The sequence below is a fragment of the Pinus tabuliformis genome, chromosome J (genome assembly GCF_031772625.1).
Source record: "Pinus tabuliformis cultivar Carrire ecotype Pingquan chromosome J, CPIR1, whole genome shotgun sequence".
Taxonomy (NCBI): Eukaryota; Viridiplantae; Streptophyta; class Pinopsida; order Pinales; family Pinaceae; genus Pinus; species Pinus tabuliformis.
Window position 1 is genome coordinate 681475745 of NC_142295.1, and position 8305 is coordinate 681484049.

Genomic DNA, 8305 nt, shown 5'->3' on the forward strand with positions numbered 1-8305 from the left:
GAGGTAACACTAAGATGCTTTTTCTTGGGACTATAAGGAAATGAAAGGTGTGCATCCCTTGGTTTGTACTCACAATATTTACATCAAGGAAGGATGAAAGCCTATGTGCCAACCCCAGAGAAGGATGAACCCAACTCTTAAGGGCATTGTGAGAGAAGAACTACAAAAAATAGTGGATGCGGGGTTCATATACCCCATTTTAGAAAGTGAGTTTGTGTCACCTCTTGCATTAGTTCCTAAGAAGAATGGGAAGTGAAGAATCTCTTTGGATTACCAAAAACTCAACAAGGTTACAAATAAGGAACATTTTCCCTTTCCCTTCATTAACCAAGTCCTAGATGGCCTTGTAGGGAGGACACTCTTCTCCTTCCTGGATGGATTTAGTGGATACAACCAAATATATATCAACCCCGAAGACCAAGATAAGACTAGATTCACATGTACTTGGGGTACCTTTGCTTATAGAGTCATTCCATTTGATTTTTTCAATTCCCCTGCTACTTTCCAGAGGGAAATTTTGAGTATTTTTGTTGAATTGGTTCACGACTTTGTTGAAATATACATGGATGATTCCACTCCTTATGTAAGTAACTTCCATGAATCTCTCTCCAATATGTGTAAGGTTTTGAAGAAATTCATTGAAATGAATATCTCTCTAAGTCATGGTAAATGTGAGTTCTTGATGAATGTGGGTACTATCCTTGGCCATTCCATATCTAAGGAAGGGATACAGGTAGACCTAAATAAAATTGCCATCATAAAAAGGGTCCCTACCCCTCATAAGAAAAGAGATGTCAGGAGCTTCTTGGGACTAGCTAGGTATTATAAGAGATTCATCAAATACTTTATTAAAGTGGCTTCACCTTTTCTTGGTTTACTGGCCAAGGATTCAGATTTATGTTGGTCTAGTAGTTGTCAAGAGGCCCTTGATGAGTTGAAAGAAAACATGACCACTACACCCATCCTAAGGGGTCCCAAATGGGCATTTCCTTTCCATATCCATACTGATTCATTAGATAAAGTTGTGGGGGGGAGACTTGGGACAAGTATAGTGTTATCGGGAAATATAGTGTCTATGCAGAGCTGCTAGTCCCTTAGAAACAAACAAATTAAAACCACTTTCGTTTTCCTTTATGAGAAGTAGATAAGAGGGGAAAGAAGGAGACCAACCTCTATCTTGCGCTTCGTTCCTTGCTCGATTCCTCTCCCTTCTGATATATCTTTTCCACTTTCTTTCTCGTACCCAACTTCAAAGAGCACCTGTAGAATCAAAGCAGCATAACACTATCCAAGAACAGAGATCTACTATCATAAATAATATAGGACCAGATATATATTGACCACACAAATGCATATATCATCAATCATACAAGAATGTGGAGGAAAACTTGAATAGCTTTATTAATAATCAAGAATAGCAAAGAGGATTACAACCCATTGTTCTGACCCAGCATCATCCTCTCAGCATGAAAGCCCTTCTTCACCTCATGAAAAGCTTAGATCACCCAACACTATGATGTTACCCCAAGAAACTAGCAACACTTCCTTACAAGATGCAAAATTCCAGCCCCTGGATCTCTGGGATGAGGGATTCATATATAGATGTTTGCAAGGGGGGTGAGTCAGCTTTTGAGATTTGATTAGTGTCCTCTCTTTGATAGTTCTTGATTCCACTTGGAGATTGATGATCTCTTACTCATCCCTGGGCGAATGCAGAGAGGCAAGTGTCACAGAAGAAGTTTCTGTAAGATTCCATGATCCTCCACCTTGCAGATTGACCCTGCCATTTGTCCACTCTCGCCCATCGCACCCCATAGAACGACTTTTCAGTATGCATCACACCTCCTGTGTGTATTTAGTGGGATACAGTGCACTTTGACCATGGAGCAGGTGAGGTGGTCCAGTTTTGACCAGTTCTGAGTAGTTTTTATTGGAGAACTTCTGGGAGAAGATGTAATCAGTTGACCTTGTTCTTTTAGGGGTTGGAACAACACTTTTAGGGACTTAAGAGCCCTTGGTTTATGGACATTTATGATTGGGGTTGCAGTGCCCAAAAATGTCTATAACATATAGGATAAGTTTCCTAATGATATTGACCACATTAGTAAGAATTTGTCTAGAGCTGCGCTGAATTACACTATAACTGAAAAATAAATCTTAGTTGTAGTGCATTCTTTAAACAAATTTAGGCACTATATCACTGGGTACCAAAATTTTGTTCATACTGATCATGCAACCATTAAATATTTAATGAACAAGCTTGATGTTACTTCTAGGAGAATTAGATGGTTGTTATTGTTACATTAGTTTGATTTGACTATTATTGATAAAATGAGGAAAGAAAATGTGGTTGTCGATTTTTTGTCTAGGTTAACCTTGCCTGTATGTAATGAAGAGATGGTGGATGATCAATTTTTATATGAGCACCTATTTTCCATCTCGGTGCTTTCTCCTTGGTTGTCTAACATAGCAAACTACTTGGTTTTTTGGAGGTTCCCTCCTAATCTATCATCTAAGAAGAAAATCAAGTTTTTAAGGAAACACTCTCCTTTCACTTGGATTGGGGGTAATATTTTTAGACTAGAACCATATCAAATATTGAGGATATGTTTAATATATGAGGAGGCATTTGAAATCCTCTCGGCATGATATGATAGACCCTGTGGATGTCATTTTTATGCAAAAAGGACAATCTTTAAAATTTTACAATATGGTTACTATTGGCCCACTCTACATCAAGATGCAAGGGGATACACCACTAGGTGTGATTAGTGTCAGAGAATGGGAAAATCCACACCCAGGGATGAAATTCCCCTACAAGCTCAAGTGGCCTTAAATCAATTTGACAAGTGCGGCATGGATTTCATTTTGCCAATTGATCCACCATCAGGACAAAAAAAGTACATCATTGTGTGCACTGATTACTTGACAAAGTGGGCTGAGACAAAGGCATTCAAAGCAACAACTGAGTAGAAAGTGGCATAATTTTTAAGAGAAAACATCTTCTACAAGTTTGGGTATCCAAGGGAGGTAGTTACTGATCAAGGAGCATAATTCACATCCAATTTGATTAAATATATCATGCGGAAACACCATATCAAACACAATACATCCACTTCCTATCACCCTTAAGAAAATGGGAAAGTAGAGGTTGCAAACAAATAATTTGAGAGCATCCTCACCAAGGTTATTAGCAGTAGTAGGAAATATTGGGCAAAGAGACTAGTGGAGGCCACTTGGGCCTACAATACGACTTGGAAAACCACCACGAGCTTCACTCCATATGATTTTGTTTATGGGAAGAAGGATTTTCTTTCTATTGAATTTGAATATAACACTTTGAGAATGGTAACTCAGTTGGACTTAGATATCACCATAGCACAACAAGAAAGGTTGCTTCAACTGAATGACTTAGATGAGTTTAGAATGCAAGCTCTCCTACACACTAAAGTCATACAAATACAAAGGAAGGTATAGCATGATAAGAATGTCAAGGAAAAGACTTTTCAAGAAGGGGATTGGGTGCTATTATATGATTCTAGGTTCAAATATTTTAAAGGGAATCTAATGACAAGATGGTTGGGTCCATACCTAGTAGAAAATTGTCATGAAAATGGATTTTTCCAGATTAGAACCATTGATGAGGAAGAAATTCCCTTCGTTGTAAATGGTTATAGGTTGAAGTTATATAGAATACCTCTATCTAAGGAGGAATTTATCAGTTTAGTCAGCAAATAATTAAATGTGATTGGGAGTTTCATAGTTTCCAATCCACAACATTCCTAGAAATCTGAAAAAAAATAAACAAATGAAAAGGCTTGGATGAATACCTCTATGAGGAATCAAAGGCCAAGTTCACGGTTGAAAACCTCTCTGAGGTATACTAGGAGCCAAAAAAAAGGAAAATAATAAATAATAAATATCTCTAGGTGAAAACCTCTCTACGGCAGACCAGGAGCCAAAAAAAGGGAAAAGAAAAAATAATAAAGATCCCTAGGTGAAAACCTCCCTTGAGGAACCTAGGGCAGGCATGCAGGTTCAAAAAATCCTATGAGGTAGCCTATGTGTCTCAAGAAAAAGAGAAAAAAATAAAAAAAAAAGGAGAAGAAAAGGACAACAAGGAAGAAGCTCATATCATGTTTGCTAACCTTTCTTTTGTTTTGCATAATTGTACACATTGGCATATTTCATGGCTACAAGCCAAAACCTACAAGCTATCATCCATCCCTCCATCAATACATCACATATCCATCCTCTCCATTCATATTAATATCTCTATCCACCATCCCATCATCAAGAAATCCAAATTTCACCTCCTCTTTGTGATGATATAAGAAGGAAATGTATTGCTACAGGAAGGTTTTGTAATGCTACAAGAGGAGCCTGTGGATCTACAAGAGGGATATCCAAGGAGGAGAAAAACCCAAAATACCATTATGACTCGAAGAAATGATAAAGAGGGTCCTCCTATTATTTTCCATCATCCATCCATCACCCATCCACTCCATTTGAACAAAAATTTTCTCAAATTCTCCACTCTTTCCTGCCTTAAGAAAAAATAAAGAAACCACTATTCTCGATTTCTACGTTGTCTACACCACTACTTCATGAATCTAACCCTATCCTAATGGCTTATCATCATCTCCCTCATCTCCCTCATGTAAACTGAAGACTTCAAGGGGAGATCAAAACACTGCTACCAGAAGAAATGCCTCCCGTAATAGCCTGTGCAACCACACAATAATCAATGATATATTCTTTTCCACCATTAGAAGTGATGATGAAGCCTTGTTTGTAGCTATGAAGAGACACCTCATTCTCAGGGCGGCTTTCCACCAGCAACAACAAGTTGGATATCAAAAGAGACACTTGCAAACACATAGCAAAAGCAACAGTTCGATCCATAGGTAGGTTCAGGAATGGAAACCCTAACCTCCTCCCTTTGCATAAAAATGACAAAAAATGTTTTGAGCGAGAAAAGGTGTTTTAATAGGCTGGTGGTGGCCAGTGAACTTGGCCACCCTCAACTAGTAAACTCATTTGTGAGTTAAGTCACCCATGCAACATGGAAATGTCAATTCAAAACAAAGTGGTGTCCTCAAAGAGTACGATGACAATCACGACGAGAGATAAATAATTATAGTTAGTGGGGAAAATGTTCCAAAAGAGGAAGCCTATGTTAATTGCAAGTCACTTGAGTGCTCCAAGATTTTTACCAAAAGAGGATATTATGTGTTGGCTCGACTTCATTTACTTCATCACTCATTCCAAAAATAGGTAGAGGAAGGACAAGTTAGTGAATCGAGAAACCTAGTGTGTCACCAAGAAGTTTTGAACCCTATGTGTAAGTGCTACAGAAGAAAGCTCTAGGGAGGCCTGCAATTGCTACAACTGGGCCGAGAAGAGATATATGAGGAGTTGGGAGGAGACAAAGGAGTCATAGTGGCTCGAATTTTCCTAAAAAACTTCATGTACACCCAAAATTGATCTGATAATAAGTAAGTGACATCCTCCTTTGTTTGTACACCCAATTTCATCATATGTCTACTTGAAATTAAGAGCCTATAATAGTCAATTAATCAATAGGGGTATTTTAGAAGTTTTCTATGGTTAAGAGAAGAGAAAATAGTTTGGTTGATATCAATTAGAGCACCCTTCTTCCTCACTATTACCAAGCACTGTAACATTGTTTCAAAACTAAGATTGTTTGATATTTTTTTTTCAATTCCACACCTGAATAGCATAAAGGAGTGGTAGAGAAGATATGGGGGGAGAATTTAAGAGAACATAAGCCTCAGACACCAGAAGAATTCACCAACACCTCCTGTAGTTGAGATATTAATAAAACACTAGTGGTTGGGTTTCATTGAGTTGCTAAAGCGGTAAGATGTTGATCTTGCCCATGAATTTTCCATGGCATTACACTCTCAAGAGGAAGACAATGCCACAACTATTGTCATAGGGTTTGCCATCTCCCTCAATCCTGAAGCCATCAACAAAGTGACCACATTTCCTCTAGGAACTAGATGGAGCAAAGAAGACAAGCAAGTGTCACAACTAGGAAAAACTTCTTCCTTTCAAAAGAGAAGCCTGCAAAAGACAAGAATGGAGGGAGAAGAGAAAGTATGCCTTACCCTTGGGATGAGGTAGCTTACCATATCCTTAAATATATGTCTTGTGAAGGGAGATTAAGTGTGGTTTATGCCTACCACTTCAGGCTACTCCACGAGATGAGATTCAAGGTAGAATTACCCCTTTCTCAAAGACTTAGTGTTCCTCATTTCCTCATGCAATCAATCATTAAGATGGGTCAAAAGGTGTTGTACTATCCAAAAAAACCCATTTTAATGAATTATAAATTTCCTATTATATTAAAATAGTGATCTTTCATCTTAAAAATTCTTATAATTAAAGTTTAATACTGAGGAGTTTTAATTAAAACCAAATTATTAAACTTTGATTATCCCAAAAAACCAAATTAAATAGCCCCTGAGACACAACTATACTTAGGCTTAAGTATTAAACATTATGGGTTATTTGATTAAAAATAAAAATGAAATGGATATATTTAATATTCCTAAAGGTTGAAGCTTCACAAACTTCAACACTCTGCCATACCCCATATTGCATCTATACCCCACATGACAAAGTTTCATAGGGAAAAGACCCCTCCGCCAAATCCATTGTGATTGCGATAGAATCCGGACTTGATGGGAAAATTAACTTCACTTCATTAAAATCTCGTCCCTGCAATAACAAGAACAATTTCCAAAGTCCCGCTACCTATCTCTTTTGTGATATGCGATTACTTTGGACCCGACGAGATTATCCATTGCAATCCATAAAATCCTGCGTCCAAGGCTATTGAAAAAGTTTAAAATCTTAATTCCAATCCCACTCCAAACACCAATTGTGATATGCGCTAAGCCCAGACCTGCTTGGATTATAAATTGTAATTTAAATTAATATCATGTCATGATCCTATACCATAATTGCAAAGTTCTAAAAAATCATGCCTCATCCCAATACTGATTGTGATAAACATCCCAATAACGATTGTGATACCACGTCATAGTGACTTCAGATTCCTGTCATCCCTGACGTCACACCAGGATCTCGCAATCACAAGTTTTAAAGGGACATGACTTATAATAAACCCTTCACCCCAACCAATTTGCAATTGGGATAGCCAAACCTGACGAGATTATTCACCTCAACTTATAAATCCCCGCATCTACATAATCACATGAATCAAGTCTCAATCCTCCTGACGCCAATTGCGATTTTCGATAAGCCATGGACCTGATAAAAATTACATGTCAATTCATAAAAATCTTACGTTTGTGGTTATTGCAAAAGTCATGTAACTTAAGCCATTCCTGCCTTTTCCACCCATTCTGATTGCAATTGCAATATAAAATCCCGCCTTGCCTTGATTTAATAAATGACTCAGATTTATTCACTCAAATCAATGGTAGATAATGGTTTTAGACCCCCCTGCATTCAGTTTTAAGTTTCTCACAGTGGGGGCTGAAAATTGGTTTTCTTGTCTAAGCCCTATTTTTATCACCAAAAAATTGATCATCTAGCATAATTTACTAGATGGATCAAAGTACACCATGTAAAGACAATTTTACCATAGTAAAATTGCTTTCACTGTGAGAAATTACTTATTAAACCACCTTTGTTAACTAATTTATAGTTAAACCCATGAAGAATAATTAAATAAATCACTATTTATTTGATTTTATTCTAGGAATAATTAACTAAACCATTTTTTAATTATTATTCCTTGTCATATTTGACCCAATCATGAAAATAAACAGATAAATCATTAATTATCATTTTTCTCTAAGAATAATTATTTAATCACTAATTAATTATTATTATTTGTTAAATTTGACTAAACCCCTTAGGAATAATTAAAGAAATCCTTATTTATTTATTATTCCTTAACTAATTCCTTGAGAGGATAAATAAATCATTTATTTATTTATTATTTCTAAATAAAAGTTTAAATACTTTTTCCCTCCTAAACAAATATAATAAAATATTTCAAGTGGTTATTCCAAGAATTGGATTAATAATATTTTATTATTGCTCATTATTCGAGGATAACCCAATATTTTGTTATAAATAGAAGTGTTTTCCATTCATTATTCACTTTTGATTATTTTCATTGTTTCACTCACTACTATAACTTTGATTATTTTCATTTTCACACACCATATTTTTCTGGGATTACAAATTATAGAGGATAGCCAAGAACCCATCCCATAGAGGTGGACTAGTAACATTTATCTGT